The sequence below is a fragment of the Salmo salar genome, chromosome ssa07 (genome assembly GCF_905237065.1).
Source record: "Salmo salar chromosome ssa07, Ssal_v3.1, whole genome shotgun sequence".
NCBI classification, from domain to species: domain Eukaryota; kingdom Metazoa; phylum Chordata; class Actinopteri; order Salmoniformes; family Salmonidae; genus Salmo; species Salmo salar.
This window is the reverse complement of record NC_059448.1, coordinates 62,316,983-62,341,138: the sequence shown is the minus strand read 5'-3', so window position 1 is coordinate 62,341,138 and position 24,156 is coordinate 62,316,983. Positions and strand designations below refer to the sequence as shown.

Below are 24,156 nucleotides of genomic sequence, written 5' to 3'. Positions count from 1 at the left end.
CTGAAGGTTGTTAATGACAGACACATAGGGACGGGCCAAGTGAGGAACTTGGGTATAATGAGTTAAAAGTCAGTTTCTTTGTGTGAAGTCTGTTTTAATGATCCCATCTAGGTCCATAGGGAGAAGCCATTGTTACTTTCTAACTGATCAGTACAGCTCTGAGCTCCCCACAGGAAATGCATCAATACTGAATTAATGACAAGTCCATTGTGTCTATGGTTGCAAAATTCCGGTCACTTTCCCAAAATGTCCTGGTTTTCCAGAAATTCCAATTGGAAGTTTCCCAGAATGAATAGGAAATCCTGGAATCCTCCAAAATTAAATTCTTTGGAAAACCAGGGAATTTTGGGACAGCTAAAAATGTTTTTAGGTAAAAAAATTCAAATGTACCAGAATGTTGTAACCCTTAATGATCTATTGTGTCTGTAGTGTAGAATGATGACCTGATTGTCGTAGTTCACCTTTGATGGAGATGGGGATTCATAGAGGGAGGGCTTTATTTAAAAGGTCTAACGTCACCATGCTAGAAGTGATATATACACATGTTGTACACGATGCAGGCCCAAGATTAACCACAATGCTTCCCACAGTTGAGTCAAGTTAGTTGGATGTCCTTTGGGTGCTGGACCAATCTTGATACACACAGGAAACTGTTGAGCGTGAAAAAACCCAGCAGCGTTCCAGTTCTTGACACACTCAAACCCGTGCACCTGGCACCTACTACCAAACCCCATTCAAAGGCACTTAAATCTTTTGTCTTGCCCATTCACCCTCTGAATGGCACACATACACAATCCATGTCTCAATTGTCTAAAGGCTTAAAAACCCTTCTTTAACACTTCTCCTCCCCTTCATCTACACTGATTGAAGTGGATTTAACAAGTGACATACAATAAGGGATCATAGCTTTCACCCTAGATTCACCTGGTCAGTCTATGTCATGGAAAGAGCAGGTGTTCCTAATGTTTTGTCCACTCAGTGTATATCTTAGAGTATGAACGAGAAGAAATCTGAGCATCCCCCTTCGATTGAAAAAATGTTTGTAAATGTCACAGGTGTGAGGAATGCCCTTAATTACTGTGCATGCTTTGCCCTATTTGAGTGTTCCTAAGTGATTGATTCATGGAGCAATGTAATTTGCTTTGTTTATAACCCTGGTTTCCTTTGTTTGAGGTTGCCTCCCAGGGGAAGAGGCAGGTGAGATGGGAAGCTACGGTGTTTGAAGCTGTGGCCACCAAGGGGAAGAGGCAGGTTAGTTAGGAAGCTACGGTGTTTGAAGCTGTAGCTGCCCAGGGGAAGAGGCAGGTGAGATGGGAAGCTACGGTGTTTGAAGCTGTAGCTGCCCAGGGGAAGAGGCAGGTGAGATGGGATGCTACGGTGTTTAAAGCTGTGGCCGCCCAGGGGAAGAGGCAGGTGAGATGGGAAGCTACGGTGTTTGAAGCTGTAGCTGCCCAGGGGAAGAGGCAGGTGAGATGGGAAGCTACGGTGTTTGAAGCTGTGGCCACCAAGGGGAAGAGGCAGGTGAGATGGGATGCTACGGTGTTTAAAGCTGTGGCCGCCCAGGGGAAGAGGCAGGTGAGATGGGAAGCTACGGTGTTTAAAGCTGTGGTTGCCCAGAGGAAGGGGAAGGTGAGATGGGATGCTACGGTGTTTGAAGCTGTGGCCGCCCAGGGGAAGAGGCAGGTGAGATGGGATGCTACGGTGTTTAAAGCTGTGGCCGCCCAGGGGAAGAGGCAGGTGAGAGGGGAAGCTACGGTGTTTGAAGCTGTGGCCGCCCAGGGGAAGAGGCAGGTGAGAGGGGAAGCTACGGTGTTTGAAGCTGTGGCCGCCCAGGGGAAGAGGCAGGTGAGAGGGGAAGCTTCGGTATTGGCTGAGCTCCTTAGGAAGCCTTGGTTTTTGCTAAGGGAAGTATTACCTTGATGAAATAACAATTTGAGTTAAAGATGATGTTGACATGCTTTCCCTCCACCGGCCCTAAAACCTGTTTATGTAATAATGTAATAGTTTGTATTTGTAGGTGTTATCCTCTACTTGTGCTAACGATACATCGGGTGTGGAAACCTGAACCTGGGAGAGAAAGAAATACAACTGTGACATGCTGCCAATGACTGGAACGAATTGCAAAAATGGCTGAAGCTGGAGACTTCTATTTCCCTCACTAACTTTAAACATCAGCTATCCAAGCAGCTAACCGATCGCTGTAAATAGCCCACCCAATCTACCTACCTCACCCCCATATTGTTTTTATTTACTTTTCTGCTCTTTTGCACACCAGTATCTCTACTTGCACATCATCATCTGCTCATCTATCACCCCAGTGTTAATTTGCTAAACTGTAATTACTTCGCTACTATGGCCTATTTATTGCCTTACCGCCTCACGCCATTTGCACACACTGTATATAGACTTTCTTTTTTTTCTATTGTGTTATTGACTGTACGCTTGTTTATTCCATGTGTAAATCTGTGTTGTTGTTTGTGTCGCACTGCTTTGCTTTATCTTGTCCAGGACACAGTTGTAAATGAGAACTTCTTCTCAACTGGTCTACCTGGTTAAATAAAGGTGAAATAAATAAAATAAATTCCCTCCCTGGCTCTGTGTGACTCTGTAACTGTGTTCATGTTCCCTCCCTTGCTCTGTGTGACTCTGTAACTGTGTTCATGTTCCCTCCCTGGCTCTGTGTGACTCTGTAACTGTGTTCATGTTCCTTCCCTGGCTCTGTGTAACTCTGTAACTGTGTTCATGTTCCCTCCCTGGCTCTGTGTAACTCTGTAACTGTGTTCATGTTCCCTCCCTGGCTCTGTGTGACTCTGTAACTGTGTTCATGTTCCCTCCCTGGCTCTGTGTAACTCTGTAACTGTGTTCATGTTCCCTCCCTGGCTCTGTGTAACTCTGTAACTGTGTTCATGTTCCCTCCCTGGCTCTGTGTAACTCTGTAACTGTGTTCATGTTCCTTCCCTGGCTCTGTGTGACCCTGTAACTGTGTTCATGTTCCTTCCCTGGCTCTGTGTGACCCTGTAACTGTGTTCATGTTCCCTCCCTGGCTCTGTGTAACTCTGTAACTGTGTTCATGTTCCCTCCCTGGCTCTGTGTAACTCTGTAACTGTGTTCATGTTCCCTCCCTGGCTCTGTGTAAATCTGTAACTGTGTTCATGTTCCTTCCCTGGCTCTGTGTGACCCTGTAACTGTGTTCATGTTCCTTCCCTGGCTCTGTGTGACCCTGTAACTGTGTTCATGTTCCCTCCCTGGCTCTGTGTAACTCTGTGTAACTGTGTTCATGTTCCCTCCCTGGCTCTGTGTGACCCTGTAACTGTGTTTATGTTCCCTCCCTGGCTCTGTGTAACTCTGTGTAACTGTGTTCATGTTCCCTCCCTGGCTCTGTGTAACCCTGTAACTGTGTTCATGTTCCCTCCCTGGCTCTGTGTAACCCTGTAACTGTGTTCATGTTCCCTCCCTGGCTCTGTGTAACTCTGTGTAACTGTGTTCATGTTCCCTCCCTGGCTCTGTGTAACTCTGTAACTGTGTTTATGTTCCCTCCCTGGCTCTGTGTAACTCTGTAACTGTGTTCATGTTCCCTCCCTGGCTCTGTGTGACTCTGTAACTGTGTTTATGTTCCCTCCCTGGCTCTGTGTGACTCTGTAACTGTGTTTATGTTCCCTCCCTGGCTCTGTGTGACTCTGTAACTGTGTTTATGTTCCCTCCCTGGCTCTGTGTGACTCTGTAACTGTGTTCATGTTCCCTCCCTGGCTCTGTGTAACTGTGTTTATGTTCCCTCCCTGGCTCTGTGTAACTGTGTTTATGTTCCCTCCCTGGCTCTGTGTAACTGTGTTTATGTTCCCTCCCTAGCTCTGTGTGACTCTGTGTAACTGTGTTTATGTTCCCTCCCTGGCTCTGTGTAACTCTGTAACTGTGTTTATGTTCCCTCCCTGGCTCTGTGTGACTCTGTAACTGTGTTTATGTTCCCTCCCTGGGTCTGTGTAACTGTGTTTATGTTCCCTCCCTAGCTCTGTGTAACTCTGTGTAACTGTGTTCATCTTCCTTCCCTGGCTCTGTGTAACTGTGTTCATGTTCCCTCCCTGGCTCTGTGTAACTCTGTAACTGTGTTTATGTTCCCTCCCTGGCTCTGTGTAACTCTGTGTAACTCTGTGTAACTGTGTTTATGTTCCCTCCCTGGCTCTGTGTAACTCTGTAACTGTGTTTATGTTCCCTCCCTGGCTCTGTGTAACTCTGTAACTGTGTTCATGTTCCCTCCCTGGCTCTGTGTAACTCTGTGTAACTGTGTTTATGTTCCCTCCCTGGCTCTGTGTGACTCTGTAACTGTGTTCATGTTCCCTCCCTGGCTCTGTGTAACTCTGTGTAACTGTGTTCATGTTCCCTCCCTGGCTCTGTGTAACTCTGTGTAACTGTGTTTATGTTCCCTCCCTGGCTCTGTGTAACTCTGTAACTGTGTTCATGTTCCCTCCCTGGCTCTGTGTAACTCTGTGTAACTGTGTTCATGTTCCCTCCCTGGCTCTGTGTAACTCTGTGTAACTGTGTTCATGTTCCCTCCCTGGCTCTGTGTAACTCTGTAACTGTGTTCATGTTCCCTACCTGGCTCTGTGTGACTCTGTAACTGTGTTTATGTTCCCTCCCTGGCTCTGTGTAACTCTGTGTAACTGTGTTCATGTTCCTTCCCTGGCTCTGTGTGACCCTGTAACTGTGTTCATGTTCCCTCCCTGGCTCTGTGTAACTCTGTAACTGTGTTTATGTTCCCTCCCTGGCTCTGTGTGACCCTGTAACTGTGTTCATGTTCCCTCCCTGGCTCTGTGTGACTCTGTAACTGTGTTCATGTTCCCTCCCTGGCTCTGTGTAACTCTGTAACTGTGTTTATGTTCCCTCCCTGGCTCTGTGTGACCCTGTAACTGTGTTCATGTTCCCTCCCTGGCTCTGTGTGACCCTGTAACTGTGTTCATGTTCCCTCCCTGGCTCTGTGTAACTCTGTAACTGTGTTTATGTTCCCTCCCTGGCTCTGTGTGACCCTGTAACTGTGTTCATGTTCCCTCCCTGGCTCTGTGTGACCCTGTAACTGTGTTCATGTTTCATTGTTGTTCCTCTCTTATCCAGGTCACAGATAAGACCAAACGGCAACACAAGGACTCTATAACTTGCTAATGTGCGTTTGTCGTTAATGTGTACTGTGCAACGCCTCCAAGTGAGTTAATATATCATGGCCTCACCCTCCTCACTCCCACTGGACATGAAAGAACTTTATTGACTCTCCCATAACTTATCTGCTCTCATTCACTCGTTGGACCTCACAAAAAATATCTGTGAATATCTGGAAGCGGTTATTTCCCAACTTTCTTTTGATTGTTCTTGCTCTGTTTATCTTCCTCTCCTCTCCCTCCGCTCCTCTCCTCCACTCCACGTGGCTCGACCCCATTAAGGCCACGCACTCTGGCATATTCACTCCATTCAATAAAAGTGAAGTAATGGAGAGAGGGAAGGAGGGAGAAGGGAAAAGTCCTATTAGAAGTTGATTAAATGAACTGCATGTTAGAGCTCATGATGAAAATAATCAGAGTGAGGAAGTGCAGTTGTTTGGGACAGACCATTGGAGTCTGTACTGAGTCCTATACACTGACTAATCTACAGACAATAAGAATCATACTCCACAGGAAGAATGTTGGTCCCTGTCAGAGAATAAAACATTTAAAAATGTATTTAACTAGGCAAGTCAGTTAAGAACAAATTCTTATTTACAATGACGGCCTACCTCGGCCAAACCCTAACCCGGACGACACTAGACCAATTGTGCGCCGTCCTATGGGACTCCCAATTTACGACCGTTTGTGATACAGCCTGCAATCAAACCAGGGTCTGTAGTGATGCCTCTAGCACTCAGATGTAATGCCCTAGACCGCTGCGCCACTCGGCAGCCACTCGGGAGAAGAGGGCCACGTCTAAAACAACCAGGCTGCATCCTAAAAGGAACACTATTCCCTATATAGTGCAATTCTTTTGAGGGCCCTGGTCAAAAGTAGTGCACTGAATAGTGTTCTATTACGGACACAGCCGGAATAACGTGTTGTTACGTCTCTACCGTGCCCTGTGTGGTTACCATAGTGACAGCACCTCTTCATTTCATAGAGGAGTTGCTGTGATGACAGCTGGTTGATTTTGGGAGGTGCTGCATGTGACAGGAGATATTCCAAGGGCAGGTCTGATTTCTCCTGGGATGATACAGGGATGTTGGGGAGGTTGACGGATAATTCCTGGCCCCTGGTTGGTATTTTCTAGAGAGCCTTAATAAAGTCACAAAAGTAAATAAAACGTTCCACGTACGTAGCAACAGAATCTCACAAACTTATGAAGTCTATGTCACGGTTGTCGTAGGGTAAAGCGGACCAAGACGCAGCAGGGAAATGTGCACTCATCTTCTTTTATTTCAACGGACAAAGAAGGTAAACCAAAATAAACACATACACAACAAAACCACAACGACTAATAACAGGCCGGTAAGGCACAGAGCTATACCCAGCACAATCTCCCACAAATACTAAAAACAAACACATACCTATTTATAGAACCCTCAATCAGAGGCAACGAGAAAACACCTGCCTCCAATTGAGGGTTCAACCCCCAATTAACTAAACATAGAAATACAAATAACTAAACTGAACATAGAAATACATAAACATAGAACAGTGCCCAAAACCCGGAATACTAAATCAAACACTTGAAGAATATCTATCGTGGATAAACTTTGAAAAATGCATATGATTTTTCTTTAAGGAAAGCTCCCTGACCAACCTGTGCATAAAGTATAGATCAATGATCTACAGCGCCGTCAGAGAGTATTCACACCCCTTGACTTATTCCACATTTTGTTGTTACAGCCTGAATTCAAAATGTATTAAACATATCTATTTTTCTCACCCATCTACACACAATACCCCATAATGACATCACTATACCCCATAATGACATCACAATACCCCATAATGACATCACAATACCCCATAATGACATCACAATACCCCATAATGACAAAGTAAAAACATGTTTTAGAATATTATTTTGTTTTGTCTTGAAAATGAAATACAGAAATATCTCATTTACATAAGCGTTTCTACTCCTGAGTCAATGTTTGAACCACCTTTGGCAGCGATTACAGCTGTGAGTCTTTCTGGGTAAATCTCTAAGAGCTTTGCACATCTGAATTGTACATTATTTTTATTCTTTAAAAAATTCTGTCAAGTTGGTTGTTGGTCATTGCTAGACAGCCATTTTCAGTTCTTGTCATAGATATTCAAGCCAATTTAAGCCAAAACTGTAACTAGGCCACTCAGGCACATTTAATGTCATCTTCGTAAGAAACTCCAGTGTATATGTGCCCTTGTGTTTTAGGTTATTGTCCTGCTGAAAGGTGAATTTGTCTCCCAGTGTCTGCTGGGAAGCAGACTGAACCAGGTTTTCCTCTAGAATTTTTCCTGTGCTTAGCTCTATTCTGTTTCTTTTTATCCTAAAAAAAACTCTGTAGTTCTTGCCGATGAAAAGCATACCCATAACATGACGTAGCCACCACCATCCTTAAATGTATGAAGAATGGTACTCAGTGATGTGTTGTGTTGGATTTTCCCCAAACATAATGCTGTGTATTTAGGACATAAAGTATATTTTTTTGCCAAATTCTTTGCAGTTTTACTTTAGTGCCTTCTTGCAAACAGGATGCATGTTTTGGAATATTTTTATTCTGTACAGGCTTCTTTCTTTTCACTCTGTCATTTAGGTCGGTATTGTGGAGTAACTACAATGTTGTTGATCCATCCTCAGTTTTCTCCTATTACAGCCATTAGACTCTGTAACTGTTTTAAAGTCATCTTGGCCTCATGGTGAAATCCCTGAGCGGTTTCCTTCCTCTCTGGTGACTGAGTTAGGAAGTACGCCTGTGTCTTTGTAGTGACTGGGTGTATTGATACACCATCCAAAGTGTAATTAATAACACACCAGGCTCAAAGGGATATTCAATGTCTGTTTTTTTTATTTTCACCCATCTACCGATAGGTGCCCTTCTTTGCAAGCTGGTTTGTGGTTGAATCTGTGTTTGAAATTCACTGCTTGACTGAGGGACCTTACAGATAAGTGTATTTGTGGGGTACAGAGATGAGGTAGTCATTAAAAAGGCATGTTAAACACTATTATTGCACACAGTGTGAGTCCATGCAACTAATTATCTGATTTGTTAAGCACATTTTGACTCCTGAACTTATTTAGGTTTGCCATAACAAAGGAGTTGAATTCTTATTGACTCAAGACATTTCAGCTTTACATTTTAGTCATTTAGCAGACGCTCTTTTTCTCCGTACTGGTCCCCCGTGGGAATCGAACACACCACCCTGGCGTTGCAAACACCATGCTCTACCAACTGAGCCACACGGCTTAAAAATATCTAAGAACATAATTCCACTTTGACATCAAGGGGTATTGTGTGTAGGCCAGTGACACAAAATCTAAATGTAATCAACTTTAAATTCAGGCTGTAACTCAACAAAATGTGGAAAAAGTCAAGGGGTGTGAATACTTTCTGAAGGCTGTGTGTTGGTGCTCCCAGCACAAACATTTAACTTCCCACAACAATGACGGGACCAACATCTTCAAAGAGGAATTCAAAAAATGACACACCAAACAAATTGCCGATTTCCTTTGTAAAAACAATAACATAATTATGTTGTCATAAAACCCTGCTCAGAACAAGGACTTTTGACCATATTAGCAGGATAATAACATCTGTCCATATTGTTTTGTTTAAATAGTGACATGTGACCTTCTCTTTAAAAACCTCATGCAAGCTTTCATACAGTTTATTTGCTTTCTATTTTATTTTTTCATATCCCAACTCGCAATCAAATCCTATAAACTATGTTAGATGTAGTCAGAAATCATTATTACCTTCAGACTGGTGCCACAGAATAAAGAGGCATCTCTTGTAGTAGTGGTGTGGTGGAAAGAAAACACAGGGATTTGCAGTAGACCATGAAAATAGACCAGAGATTCCTTTTCCAGTCTGCGCCCCTGGAGTCGGCCAGCAAAAAAAAATACAGAATTGTATAATTATCGCTTTGATGAAGCCATCAATTAACAATTTCGTTTGATTGCCGCAATTTGGTTTGATTGAGTTGCATGCAGTGTTGGTTTAAGGCCCGGGTCTATAGCCCTCATGAAATAGGAACATATGAAATGGGTCTAAACCATGTGCAATCATGCTCCACATACAGTCTGGTGTGACTGTGCGTCTCTCCTCTCCTCCTGACATTTCTTTGACTCAGCAGACATTTCTCCCTCTTCTCCCTTATCCCTCCATCCCTCCATCTCTTCATCCCCTCATCTCTCCATTCCAGGAAAGCATCTATCAAAGACAAGGCCTTGAACAGTGGTTATGTGTACAGTACACAATTGAGACGTAATTACTAACCAAACAAAGTAAAAACATATTTTTTAAATGGTGTGTGATGTCTCACTTTCTGGGGTTACGGAGTAAATATTTTAGGATAAATACAAGAACTGTAATTTTCATTTGATGTTTGTTTGTGTTGGTTTGATTGACTCAGAGGTATTTGTGCTTTTCATTTAAAAAAGGCCTCAGCAGTTCTCTCTCTGTTTTGGTTTGGAATAATGATCTTTGTTCTGCTCTGTTCTTCCAGCTTGTGTATTTTCCTATGAATCCCAAATACTCTGCTGTCATCTTATTTTAATTATATTTGGGAACTCTAAACGCGTCGCTTTTTATTTGATGTCTGTTAAGAAATCCCTCTCATTTTTGTGGTGAGGGTATATTAAAAAAATTATGAATTGTTTGGCTGCGATTTTTAATAATGTAATGTTATTTTTACCATTTTAATAAGCCGGAATTAAATGTATCTCTGACTGTCGCCTCACCAATCAGTCACACATTTTGTGAGTGCCACCCTTCCTCTAAGTGTGTGTGTGTGTGTGTGTGTGTGTGTGTGTGTGTGTGTGTGTGTGTGTGTGTGTGTGTGTGTGTGTGTGTGTGTGTGTGTGTGTGTGTGTGTGTGTGCGTCTCCCTTCTTCAAAGTGTCAATTCATAATACTACCTCTCTGCTCTAACACCTGTTATACATTCTGTGCTGCTTTAAGAAGGCATGGAAGAGTGTACCCAGATACCATGTAGACTAACCCTAACCCAGATACCATGTAGACTAACCCTAACCCAGATACCATGTAGACTAAACCTAACCCAGATACCATGTAGACTACCCCTAACCCTAACCCAGATACCATGTAGACTAACCCTAACCCAGATACCATGTAGACTAACCCTAACCCAGATACCATGTAGACTAAACCTAACCCAGATACCATGTAGACTACCCCTAACCCTAACCCAGATACCATGTAGACTAACCCTAACCCAGATACAATGTAGACTAACCCTAACCCAGATACCATGTAGACCAACCCTAACCCAGATACCATGTAGACTAACCCTAACCCAGATACAATGTAGACTAACCCTAACCCTAACCCAGATACCATGTAGACCAACCCTAACCCAGATACCATGTAGACTAACACTAACCCAGATCCCATGTAGACCAACCCTAACCCAGATACCATGTAGACTAACCCTAACCCTAACACAGATACCATGTAGACTAACCCTAACCCAGATACCATGTAGACTAACCCTAGTCCCAACCCAGATACCATGTAGATTAACCCTAACCCTAACCCAGATACAATGTAGACTAACCCTAACCCAGATACCATGTAGACTAACCCTAGCCCCAACCCAGATACCATGTAGACTAACCCTAACCCTAACCCAGATACCATGTAGACTAACCCTAATCCAGATACCATGTAGACTAACCCTAGCCCTAACCCAGATACCATGTAGACAAACCCTAACCCAGATACCATGTAGACTAACCCTAACCCAGATACCATGTAGACTAACCCTAACCCAGATACAATGTAGACTAACCTTAACCCAGATACCATGTAGACTAACCCTAACCCTAACCCAGATACCATGTAGACTAATCCTAACCCAGATACCATGTAAACTAACCCTAACCCAGATGCCATGTAGAATAAGCCTAACCCTAACCCAGATACAATGTAGACTAACTCTAACCCAGATACCATGTAGACTAACCCTAACCCAAATACCAAGTAGGCTACACTAAACCAGATACCATGTACACTAACCGTAACCCTAACCCCAAATACCAGGTAGACTAACCCTTAGACTAACCCTTAGCCAGATACCATGTAGACAAACCCTCACCCATGTAGACTAACCCAGATACCATGCAGATGCACATTCTTCTGGTGACAATAAAGACTGTAGTCAGACTGTAACATCAGCCAGACTGTAGCCAGACTGTAGCATTACCCAGACTGTAGTCAGACTGTAACATTAGCCAGACTGTAGCCAGACTGTAGCCCGACTGTAAAATTACCCCGACTGTAGTAAGACTGTAGCCAGACTTTAGCCAGACTGTAGCATTACCCAGACTGTAGTCAGACTGTAACATTAGCCAGACTGTAGCCAGACTGTAGCCAGACTGTAAAATTACCCCGACTGTAGTGAGACTGTAGCCAGACTGTAGCCAGACTGTAGCATTACCCAGACTGTAGTCAGACTGTAGCCAGACTGTAGCATTACCCAGACTGTAGTCAGACTGTAGCCAGAATGTAGCATTAGCCAGACTGTAGCCAGACTGTAGTCAGACTGTAGCCCGACTGTAACATTACCCAGACTGTATTACCCTTTACACCCTATTGGCTAGTTACCTCTCCTATGAAACCCTTTACACCCTATTGGCTGGTTACCTCTCCTATGGAACCCTATATACCCTATTGGCTAGTTACCTCTCCTATGGAACCCTTTACACCCTATTGGCTGGTTACCTCTCCTATGGAACCCTTTACACCCTATTGGCTGGTTACCTCTCCTATGGAACCCTTTACACCCTATTGGCTGGTTACCTCTCCTATGGAACCCTTTACACCCTATTGGCTGTTTACCTCTCCTATGAAACCCTGTACACCCTATTGGCTGGTTACCTCTCCTATGAAACCCTTTACACCCTATTGGCTAGTTACCTCTCCTATGGAACCCTATATACCCTATTGGCTGGTTACCTCTCCTATGGAACCCTGTACACCCTATTGGCTGGTTACCTCTCCTATGGAACCCTTCACACCCTATTGGCTGGTTACCTCTCCTATGGAACCCTTCACACCCTATTGGCTGGTTACCTCTCCTATGGAACCCTTTACACCCTATTGGCTGGTTACCTCTCCTATGAAACCCTTTACACCCTATTGGCTGGTTACCTCTCTTATGGAACCCTTTACACCCTATTGGCTAGTTACCTCTCCTATGGACCCTTTACCATAAGGAATGTAGTAGTGCACTATATAGGGAATGTAATAGTGCACTATATAGGGACTCCAGTGTCAGGCCCAGGGATTGACCTTTGTTGACCCTCCTTGGAATAGGTGGGGTAACTACATCCGGAATGGGGGGTCTGTTTTGAATAGGTGGGGTAACTACATCAGGAATGGGGGGTCTGTTTTGAATAGGTGGGGTAACTACATCAGGAATGGGGGGTCTGTTTTGAATAGGTGGGGTAACTACATCATGGATGGGGGGGGGTCTGTTTTGAATAGGTGGGGTAACTACATCAGGAATGGGGGGTCTGTTTTGAATAGGTGGGGTAACTACATCATGGATGGGGGGGGTCTGTTTTGAATAGGTGGGGTAACTACATCAGGAATGGGGGGTCTGTTTTGAATAGGTGGGGTAACTACATCAGGAATGGGGGTCTGTTTTGAATAGGTGGGGTAACTACATCAGGAATGGGGGTCTGTTTTGAATAGGTGGGGTAACTACATCAGGAATGGGGGGTCTGTTTTGAATAGGTGGGGTAACTACATCAGGAATGGGGGGTCTGTTTTGAATAGGTGGGGTAACTACATCAGGAATGGGGGGTCTGTTTTGAATAGGTGGGGTAACTACATCAGGAATGGGGGTCTGTTTTGAATAGGTGGGGTAACTACATCAGGAATGGGGGGTCTGTTTTGAATAGGTGGGGTAACTACATCAGGAATGGGGGGTCTGTTTTGAATAGGTGGGGTAACTACATCATGGATGGGGTTGTGGATGCTTGTAGCTTCAAAGGCCCTAATAAATACCCAATCAGATTGGTTCGTGCCGTCCCAGTAAACAAGACGCTTTTACTTTTCACAAATGTGATTAAGTAAATAATGCCTTCACACTTCACACGCACAACTGCATGTTCAGAGAAGGTCGGGATGCTGCCAACGCGTCCAACCAACAGCTCTTATTGTTTGAATCAGATAGTTATTCACTCGCCCACTCACTAGCTCTGGCAATATCCGGCGGATCATTTGAGGGCATTTCAAGAGCGCTCTTAATTGTTTTTCACAGCTCTGAGTTTTCCAGCAGAGCAGAGCCTGGATGTGTGGAGGGAGGCAATAGGGAACACAGCAGTCCAAGAGCTATAAAAGCACTGATAGCATCACACCACTGTCACATTAGATTGGTCCATGTAGCTGCTTAAAATAACTTGCTGTGCTGCCTGGGTTAGCTAGCCACTGACTAAATGATCCTGCACAGATCTGTTCACCAGTCCATAGGGATCTGTTGGACTGCCACTCCTTGTTTGAGTCATAATGGTTTATTTGTGCGTACCATTCACATGAATGGTCACAGAGGAAGTGTGCTTCAGGGATCACTAAGAGGGATGGGTTCCCTCAACAAAGTGACACAGTCCTCCGATGCAGCCAGTTACTATGCTCATCTGCCCCATCTCTTTTTTCAGCCTATCGACTAGACACCAAGACATAACTAGAATGGCACAAGCTAGTCAACATATCTATAGACATATTTAGTTCAGATTCAAAATTGGCAACACAGTTGTTATTAAAGTAACTGAAATGTTACATTGCTAATTAAGATTATAGATTGAGAGCATTGAAATATCACACATGCACAGACACTCATGGGGCCTGAGAGAGACAGAGAGAGACAGAGAGAGAGAGACAGAGAGAGAGACAGGGAGAGATAGAGAGAGACAGAGAGAGACAGAGAGAGAGACAGAGAGAGAGACAGAGAGAGACAGAGAGAGACAGAGAGAGAGAGAGAGAGAGAGAGAGACAGAAAGAGACAGAGAGAGACAGAGAGAGACAGAGAGAGACAGAGAGAGAGAGAGACAGAGAGAGACAGAGAGAGAGACAGAGAGAGAGACAGAGCGAGACAGAGAGAGACAGAGAGAGACAGAGAGAGAGACAGAGAGAGACAGAGAGAGACAGAGAGAGAGACAGAGAGAGACAGAGAGAGACAGAGAGAGACAGAGAGAGACAGAGAGAGAGCTCACGAAGAACAATGTTGGAAGTCTGATTTGGAAGTGTTTCCATCTGAAGTCCAGTGGTTATTCAGCGTTGTCCGTTTGGGAGGTCTGACAGCATGCCAAGCCTGACTCTCATAACACAATTTAGGCTGATCATTATTTGTGTATATTTTGAGAGAGATTACATCGCATTTGTCTCGACCGGAGGGCTTCAGGGGAGGGAGGAGGAGATGAGAGGGGGCTGACTATACCAACAGGGGAGAGAGGAGAGGAAGAGAGGAGAGGAGGAGGGGAGAGGAGAGGAGGGGAGGAGGAGATGGGGTTGACTATACCAATGGGGGAGGGAGGAGGAGAGGAAGAGAGGAGAGGAGGAGGGGAGAGGAGAGGAGGGGAGGAGGAGATGGGGTTGACTATACCAACGGGGCATAGTTCCAGCTCTTTCCTCTCTCTCCTCTCTGCTCGGGCAATAATCAGTCCAACTATCTTGAATCTCAGTATGCCAGTTTTACATCCTCTGTTGTTAAAGAGGAAAACCTTAATGTCTCCCCTAGGAGTTTAGCTAACATTCAAAAGCCTCACTTTTTAACTACATGTGCAGGTTTTTGTTCCACCTCAGCACCACAGCTGAGCAGGGACTAATTCAATTCCCAAAGGACTACTTGATCTATCCTTTTGGATGTGCTATAGATTTGATACCTAGCCAGGAGTTGTATTAGAATACATCTAGGACCATCGTCCTCTCCCTCCATGGCCAACCAGCTAGTATAGAGGTAGTATGTAGTAGTATAGCTAGTAAAGCAGCAGCATATAGTAGTAAAATAGTATAGCCAGTATAGTGGTAGTATCTAGTAGTATAGCAGTATAGCTAGTATAGTGATAGCATATAGCAGCGTAGTAATATAGCTAGTGTAGTGGTAGTATATAGCAGTATAGTATTACAGCTAGTATAGCAGTAGTATATAGTAGCATAGTATTATAGCTAGTACAGTGGTAGCATATAGTAGTATAGCTAGTATAGTGGTAGTATATAGTAGCATAGCTAGTATAGCGGTAGTATATCGCAGTATAGAAGCATAGCTAGCATAGGTGTCGTAAATAGCAGTATAGTAGTATAGATATTATAGTGGTAGTATATAGTAGTATAGTATTATAGCTAGAACAGTGGTAGTATATAGTAGTATAGCTAGTATAGATAGTATAGTGGGAATATATAGTAGTATAGTATTATAGCCAGTATAGTGGTAGTATATAGTAATATAGTATTATAGCTAGTATAGCAGTAGTATATAGTAATATAGTATCATAGCTAGTATAGTTGTAGTACATAGTAGTATAGCTAGTATAGTGGTAGTATATAGTGGTATAGCCAGTATAGTGGTTTTATATAGCAGTGTAGTATTATAGCTAGTATAGAGGTAGTATATAGTAATATAGTAGTATAGCTAGTATAGTGGTAGCATATACTAGTATAGTAGTACAGCTAGTATTGTGGTAGTATACAGCAGTATAGTATTATAGCAAGTAAAGTGGTAATATATAGTAGTATAGCTACTATAGTGGTAGTATACAGTAGTGCTGTAGTATAGATAGTAACGTGGTAGAATATAGCAGCACACTTAGTATAGATCGTATAGTGGTAATATATAGTAGTATAGTGTTATAGCTAGTATAGTGGTAATATATAGTAGTTTAGTAGTATAGCTAGTATAGTGGCAGTATACAGTGGTATAGTATTATAGCTAGTATAGTTGTAGTATATTTAGTAGTGCAGTACTATAGATAGTATAGTGGTAGTATATATAGTATTACAGTACCAAGATAGTATAGTGGTAGTATATATAGTAGTGCAGTAATATAGCCAGTAAAGTAGTAGTATATAGTAATATAGTAGTATAGCTAGTATAGTGGTAGTATATAGTCGTATAGTAGTAGTAATATATAGTGGTATAGCTACTATAGTGGTAGTATACAGTAGTGCAGTAGTAGAGATAGTATAGTGATAGTATATAGTTGTATAGCCAGTATAGTGGCAGTATATAGTAGTATAGCTAGTATAGTGGTATTATATAGTAGTATAGTAGTATAGCTAGTATAGTGGTAGTATATAGTAATGCAGTAGTATGGATAGTATAGTTGTATTATATAGTATTATAGCTAGTATAGTGGCAGTATATAGCAGTATAGTATTATAGCTAGTATAGTGGTAGTATATATAGTAGTGCAGTACTATAGATAGTATAGTGGTAGTATATATAGTAGTGCAGTACTATAGATAGTATAGTGGTAGTATATATAGTAGTGCAGTACTATAGATAGTATAGGGGTAGTATATAGTAGTGCAGTAGTATAGATAGTATAGTGGTAGTATATAGTAGTATAGTAGTATCACCAGTATAGTGGTAGTATATAGTCGTTTAGTAGTATAGCTACTATAGTGGCAGTATATAGTAGTATAGTATTATAGCTAGTATAGTGGTAGTATATATAGTAGTATAGTATTATAGCTAGTATAGTGGTAGTATATATAGTAGTGCAGTACTATAGATAGTAAAGTGGTAGTATATATAGTAGTGCAGTACTATAGATAGTATAGTGGTAGTATATATAGTAGTGCAGTACTATAGATAGTATAGTGGTAGTATATATAGTAGTGCAGTACTATAGATAGTATAGGGGTAGTATATAGTAGTGCAGTACTATAGATAGTATAGTGGTAGTATATATAGTAGTGCAGTACTATAGATAGTATAGTGGTAGTATATATAGTAGTGCAGTACTATAGATAGTAAAGTGGTAGTATATATAGTAGTGCGGTACTATAGATAGTATAGTGGTAGTATATATAGTAGTGCAGTACTATAGATAGTATAGTGGTAGTATATATAGTAGTGCAGTACTATAGATAGTATAGTGGTAGTATATATAGTAGTGCAGTACTATATATAGTATAGTGGTAGTATATATAGTAGTGCAGTACTATAGATAGTATAGGGGTAGTATATAGTAGTGCAGTACTATAGATAGTATAGTGGTAGTATATATAGTAGTGCAGTACTATAGATAGTATAGTGGTAGTATATATAGTAGTGCAGTACTATAGATAGTAAAGTGGTAGTATATATAGTAGTGCGGTACTATAGATAGTATAGTGGTAGTATATATAGTAGTGCAGTACTATAGATAGTATAGTGGTAGTATATATAGTAGTGCAGTACTATAGATAGTATAGTGGTAGTATATATAGTAGTGCAGTACTATAGATAGTATAGTGGTAGTATATATAGTAGTGCAGTACTATAGATAGTATAGTGGTAGTATATATAGTAGTGCAGTACTATAGATAGTATAGTGGTAGTATATATAGTAGTGCAGTACTATAGATAGTATAGTGGTAGTATATATAGTAGTGCAGTACTATAGATAGTATAGTGGTAGTATATATACTAGTGCAGTACTATAGATAGTATAGTGGTAGTATATATAGTAGTGCAGTACTATAGATAGTATAGTGGTAGTATATATAGTAGTGCAGTACTATGGATAGTATAGTGGTAGTATATATAGTAGTGCAGTACTATAGATAGTATAGTGGTAGTATATAGTAGTGCAGTACTATAGATAGTATAGTGGTAGTATATATAGTAGTGCAGTACTATAGATAGTATAGTGGTAGTTATATAGTAGTGCAGTACTATAGATAGTATAGTGGTAGTATATATAGTAGTGCGGTACTATAGATAGTATAGTGGTAGTATATATAGTAGTGCGGTACTATAGATAGTATAGTGGTAGTATATATAGTAGTGCAGTACTATAGATAGTATAGTGGTACTATATAGTAGTGCAGTACTATAGATAGTATAGTGGTAGTATATATAGTAGTGCGGTACTATAGATAGTATAGTGGTAGTATATATAGTAGTGCAGTACTATAGATAGTATAGGGGTAGTATATAGTAGTGCAGTACTATAGATAGTATAGTGGTAGTATATATAGTAGTGCAGTACTATAGATAGTATAGTGGTAGTATATATAGTAGTGCAGTACTATAGATAGTATAGTGGTAGTATATAATAGTATAGTATTATAGCTAGACAAAGAAAGGGTACATATCTCTCAAAACGTATTGTATTATTGGAACCTGTGAGATGCGTGTCAGAACGTTGAGACAGAGTCCAGATTTCATTCCTCACATTCTTGGGGATGACCCCGAAGCCACACTTTCCACAATATTTGAGAGCATACATACACATACACACACACACACACACACACACACACACACACACACACACACACACACACACACACACACACACACACACACACACACACACACACACACACACAATAAAGATGGAGTGACAAGTTGAAAAGGTCATTGAGGGTAGAGGGCTGAGGTCCAGAGGTTTGAGGGTGGAGGGCTGAGGTCCAGAGGTTTGAGGGTGGAGGGCTGAGGTCCCGAGGTTTGAGAGTGGAGGGCTGAGGTCCCGAGGTTTGAGGGTGGAGGGCTGAGGTCCAGAGGTTTGAGGGTGGAGGGCTGAGGTCCCGAGGTTTGAGGGTGGAGGGCTGAGGTCCAGAGGTTTCATTATTCCTGGAGGCTGGACAAAATAATAAATGTTGATAGGAAAACAAATCCAACAAAACTACGGTCCATCTGTTCTGTCGTATCCACCTCCAATTCAGCTTCATCACTTTCTGCATCCATAGTCTACCTCTTGTGCAACCTTTCTGGCAAACACAGGTCATAGCCTTTAATAAAACCAGCCACGCTGAGTTGAAATGGCTCAAAGGTCAAGGAATGTCTGTCTTCTAAAGAGAGGGCTGCAAGTTCATCTACTGTACTGACTAGGCCCTCTGTCACACAAACACACAGACACAAACACACAGACACACAAACACACAGACACACAAACAAGCCATCTCCTCGGCTCCATCTCTGCACAGTGGAAAATAAACACAATGCAAACAGGATGTCACTTGTCAACATAACCCTGGTTGAATTGGCCAGAACGACTGAATGTCAAACATCATCCTCCAAGACAAGTCCTACTAAACTGGCTGGATTACCATTTAGCGTTTTAAGGTCTCAATATTCAATATCATGATTGCACTGATAGCTTCATCTGTATGTAAAATGGATGTCAACCCCAGAATCCATCTAATCTGTTTTGTTGGACATTCTTCCTTGTGTTTTTGTGATGCATCCGATTACAAAAATGTAAAACAAACTGTAACTTATTAAATATTGCAAAAATACTCCACTACTTTTCTCCAATAACCAACATGAGTCCATGACCATGTTCTAGTTGTCTGGATCAAGACACAAGCCTACAGCTCAAACCCAATGTCTGTACCATTAACAAATATGCGGTCCCATTCGGGTTTCGCTGATCTAGGATTTGTGCTTTCACTGAAGGACAGACTCCTGATCTTCAGACAGGAAACCTTCATCACTTTAATAGTCTTCAATATAATGTGGACAGAGCAGGACAGGATGACAGTGAAAAACGAACTAAGGCCGTGAGTGGAAGATGGGATGCTCAAGTTTCAAAAGGGTGTATGTTACATTTGATAATCAATGTCTATCTTTAATACTCGTTGTGACAAAGCAGTGATGTGGTTCTCCTGTCTCAGTTGATAAGAGTGTGTTGAGGTCAGGGGTTAAATTCCAAGGATCACAGACACTACAAACATATTCAGTCACTGAACTGGAAGTCAGGTTGGATAAGTAGCACATATTATTCTATTATCTTCCATACTCGCTACCGGAAAACATTGTTTAAGAGGACAGTTACTACTCTTAAAAAGATAATGGGACTTATCTTTACGGCCCAGTGGTTAGCTTTCCTTTTGTTCACATGGGATCTCAGAAAGCTGGGCGGCAGTTTCAGAGATGGAATAGAGCTGGGACCTCTCCGCGTGTATAATGCATAGGGTTTATCATGCTGCACATCTGGAGAGCAGATGAGAAGAGGGAAAAGGAGAGAGAGAGGGAGGGAGGGGAGAAAAGAAGGAGAGAGAGAGAGAGAGAGCGAGAGAGAAAAGGAGAGAAAAGGAGAGGAGAGAAAGGAGGTAAAGAAAGAGAGTGAGAGAGACAGAGAGAGAGAGATGACAGTAAAAGGGGGATCCATAGTGTTTAATTTGGTTCAGCCTGTGAAGCTGAGGAGGGCACATCAAACTTCGTTGACTGTCAACATTACAAAGTAGCCTGACCGCCCAAGGAGACAGGGACATCAATATTGTGTGAGAAATTAAATGAGTAACACTTGAGCAAATCTGTGCGGTGAGCGTGTGGGTAATCAGTGTGTGTGTGTAAAACCAGCCTTCTTTCAACAATGAATCCTCTCCAAGGTCTTGTCAGATGGAACGTGAGCACAGAGCTATCTGAAGAGACATGAAACAAACAATAGACGGTTTGAGTGGATTCAACAATTATATTTTAAAATCTGATTACACAATTTCGAAGAAGGGACTGAAAAAGGCTCTTAAACAGGTGTGTTTTTCTTCTTCATTCTCCCCACTAGAACTGAAACGTAAACGTTTCAAGTCCTTGATTGTGCTTAGAGGTTAAACCCGAGAGATAAATGTTGAGACATAGAAACTCTAGATATGACTGAACTTGTCACGCCTGCTCCCGCTCTCCCTCTCTGGCGCTCGAGGGCGCCAGGCTGCCCTTCATTACGCACACCTGTCACCATCATTACGCGCATCAGCGCTCATCGGACTCACCTGGACTCCTTCACATTTTGATTGCCTTCCCTATATCTGTCTGTTTCATCCCCATCAGCATTATTGTCGTTTACTTTTCCCCTGTCCAGACGCTGTCCGTATTCTGTTTCTGTCCATGGTTATTAAATGTTCACTCCCTGTACCTGCTTCTCGTCTCCAGCGTCGATCCTTACAGAACTAAAGAAGTACTACACCTAGACACCTCCATGTTTCCCTGCCCTAAGACAGAGATATGATTGAACTAAAGAGATACACCACCTAGCCATCTCCATGTTTCCCTGTCATAAGACAGCGATATGAATGAAGTAAAGACACCTCCATGTTTCACTGCCCTAGGACAGAGATATGACTGAAGTAAAGAGATACTCCTCCTAGCCACCTCCATGCTTCACTGCCCTAAGACAGAGATATGACTGAACTAAAGAGGAACAACAGCTCCTAGCCACCTCCACGCTTCACTACCCTAAGACAGAGATGGTGCTAGAGCTGAGTTAGAGGTACCAGGTGTAGGGCTTAGTGTTGTGGACACAGCGGCTGCCTCCTTCAGCGTCAGTCTTGAGCAGTATCTGAGGCATCTGGGAGCAATGTTCCCTCAACATTTTGGGTCTTGTGAGCGGAAACTTGAACATTGTGAGAATGTTCTTTATATTCTGGCGCGTTTACAGTGAACACTGAGGCTGTACCCTTACAGTTTTAGACAGTAGCCAATAGGCTATTGTGGCTATTTGAGCATAATGTTGGCCTACCAACAAAACCAGTGGAGCAAATCCCATAAAATGTTCACATTGAAATAGCTTTTGATTTATATGATATAGCCTACAGTAGTCTATTTGTGGTGTTCAATGCAGACCTACATTGCATGAGACTTTAAAAAAACGTTTTTACATTATGAAGGGCTTGACATTAATTTAGGATTTTTTACTTGGTCTGCAACACCATGGGCCAAACAGGTGACTGACTGTACATTGCATTGTGTTGTATGATGCAAGAAACCACTTTACAAAATATAATGAATAATTATTACCATACAGAGAATTAGACAATGTAGGCTAGCCCTCTGCATGTGGGCTTATTTGCATATTCAAGCCCGTCTCAAAATACAACACTGCCCCTTTAATTAAGACATACGATTTTTTTACCTGACGGGTTTTCAAAGACAGCTTGAAATGTAACATACAGGTTTTGTGCTCTTGTAGGAAGCGGTAACTCCCCATTGCTGACCTATACTTATCTATAACTGCGCTAATAACTTTCTAACTGGCAAAGAATATCACCAAATGTGCACACGTGCGGCACTGCGCATTCATCTGAAAAGCGCACTCACTCACGGGTGATTGAAAGACCGCTTGTGGGCCCGAATTCTACTCCGTTGAGCTCTGGCTCTGACTACAACAAAATCACAGACTCAGTCTTGCAAAGTTAAATTTGTTTTGATTTGTTGCTTTGAAAACGAGCTGATATAATTTTGATTCGATCACAGAAAAAACGTTGATCTATATAGTGGAAACTAATGGGCGAACTCAGTGCCGTTCAATCACTACTGCGTGTCAGTCCTGGAGGGAAAATTGTCTGGGAGTGTCTCCTCCCTCCTCAGACATTATGACTCGGTGTGACCTCCCTCACTCCTCCCTCCTCAGACATTATGACTCGGTGTGACCTCCCCTCATCTCCTCCCTCCTCAGACATTATACCAGTGTGACCTCCCTCATCTCCTCCCCTCCTCAGACATTATCACTCAGTGTGACCTCCCTCATCTCCCCCTCAGACATTATGACTCAGTGTGACCTCCCCTCATCTCCTCCCTCCTCAGACATTATGACTCAGTGTGACCTCCCCTCATCTCCTCCCTCCTCAGACATTATGACTCAGTGTGACCTCCCCTCATCTCCTCCCTCCTCAGACGTTATCACTCGGCATCTCCTCTTGCCTCAGGTCGCCATCTGTCAGACTGTTCAGCCATCATTTATCTTCCTTCAGAGAGCTTACACCGCCTCACCGCTCCGCTGCTCACCGCTGTGTGTATGCGTGCGTGTGTGCGTGCGTGTGTGTGGTGTCAATGCCCCACTGCTGAGGCCCTCTGATAAACATCCATACTGTATCATCTGAACCAGACAGGCCCTACCCACATGAAAATATACTACAGTTTACTATAGAATACTACAGTATTACAATAGAATTCTTTAGTAAACTATAGTATACTTTAGAATAATATACTACACACTGTAGAATCCCTCGATCATGTGGGCGGCAGGTAGCCTAGTGGTTAGAGCGTTGGGCCAGTAACCGAAAGGTTGCTAGATTGAATCCCTCAGCTGACAAGGTAAAAATCTAGCGTTCTGCCCCTGAACAAGGCAGTTAACCCACTGTTCCTAGGCTGTTTGTTCTTAATTGACTTGCCTAGTTAAATAAAGGTTCAATTAAAAATTATAATGTGTAGAATACTACAGTAAATAGTACAATATTATCCCCCCAAAAACACTGTAGTAAATACTACAGTAATGTCAGCAAAAACACCACAGTCCACAAAAACTCTACAGTTTTTTAACTATAGTAAATACTACCGTATTTAATTTGCATATATCCTCTCTATTCCCCTCTCCATATCTCAATTTGTGCCACCCTTAAATGAGAAACCTATATGCCAAGTATAGTGCATATTGTGTTACCTACAGTTTATAGAAAAGAGCAGAAGCTCTGAATTATTTGTTCAGACTGCAGTCCTATCTACCTACAGGTTATGGAAAATGTGCTCTTTTAGTATTTCTCCAGTAGGTTTCCTGAAGTAGAAAGCCTCCACTTCTATGTTCAAGATAGGAAATACTACAGTCTGCAAAACACTACAGTAAATACTACAGTATGCTACAGTCTGCAAAAACACTACAGTAAATACTACAGTATACTACAGTCTGCAAAACAATACAGTAAATACTACAGTATACTACAGTCCGCAAAAACACTACAGTAAATACTACCGTATTCCTTCAGTTTGCAAAAACACTACAGTAAATACTGCAGTATTCTACAGTCTGCAAAAAC

General features: G+C 42.3%; 1 non-coding gene across 1 annotated transcript; it reads left to right on the top strand.

Annotated features, from left to right (window-relative positions):
* The first annotated feature begins 23,862 nt into the window (after positions 1–23,862).
* On the top strand, positions 23,863–23,915 carry LOC123743877 (U7 small nuclear RNA). The gene has a single exon (XR_006770729.1). It is a non-coding gene; the product is annotated as a U7 small nuclear RNA (small nuclear RNA).
* The last annotated feature ends 241 nt before the right edge of the window (positions 23,916–24,156 follow it).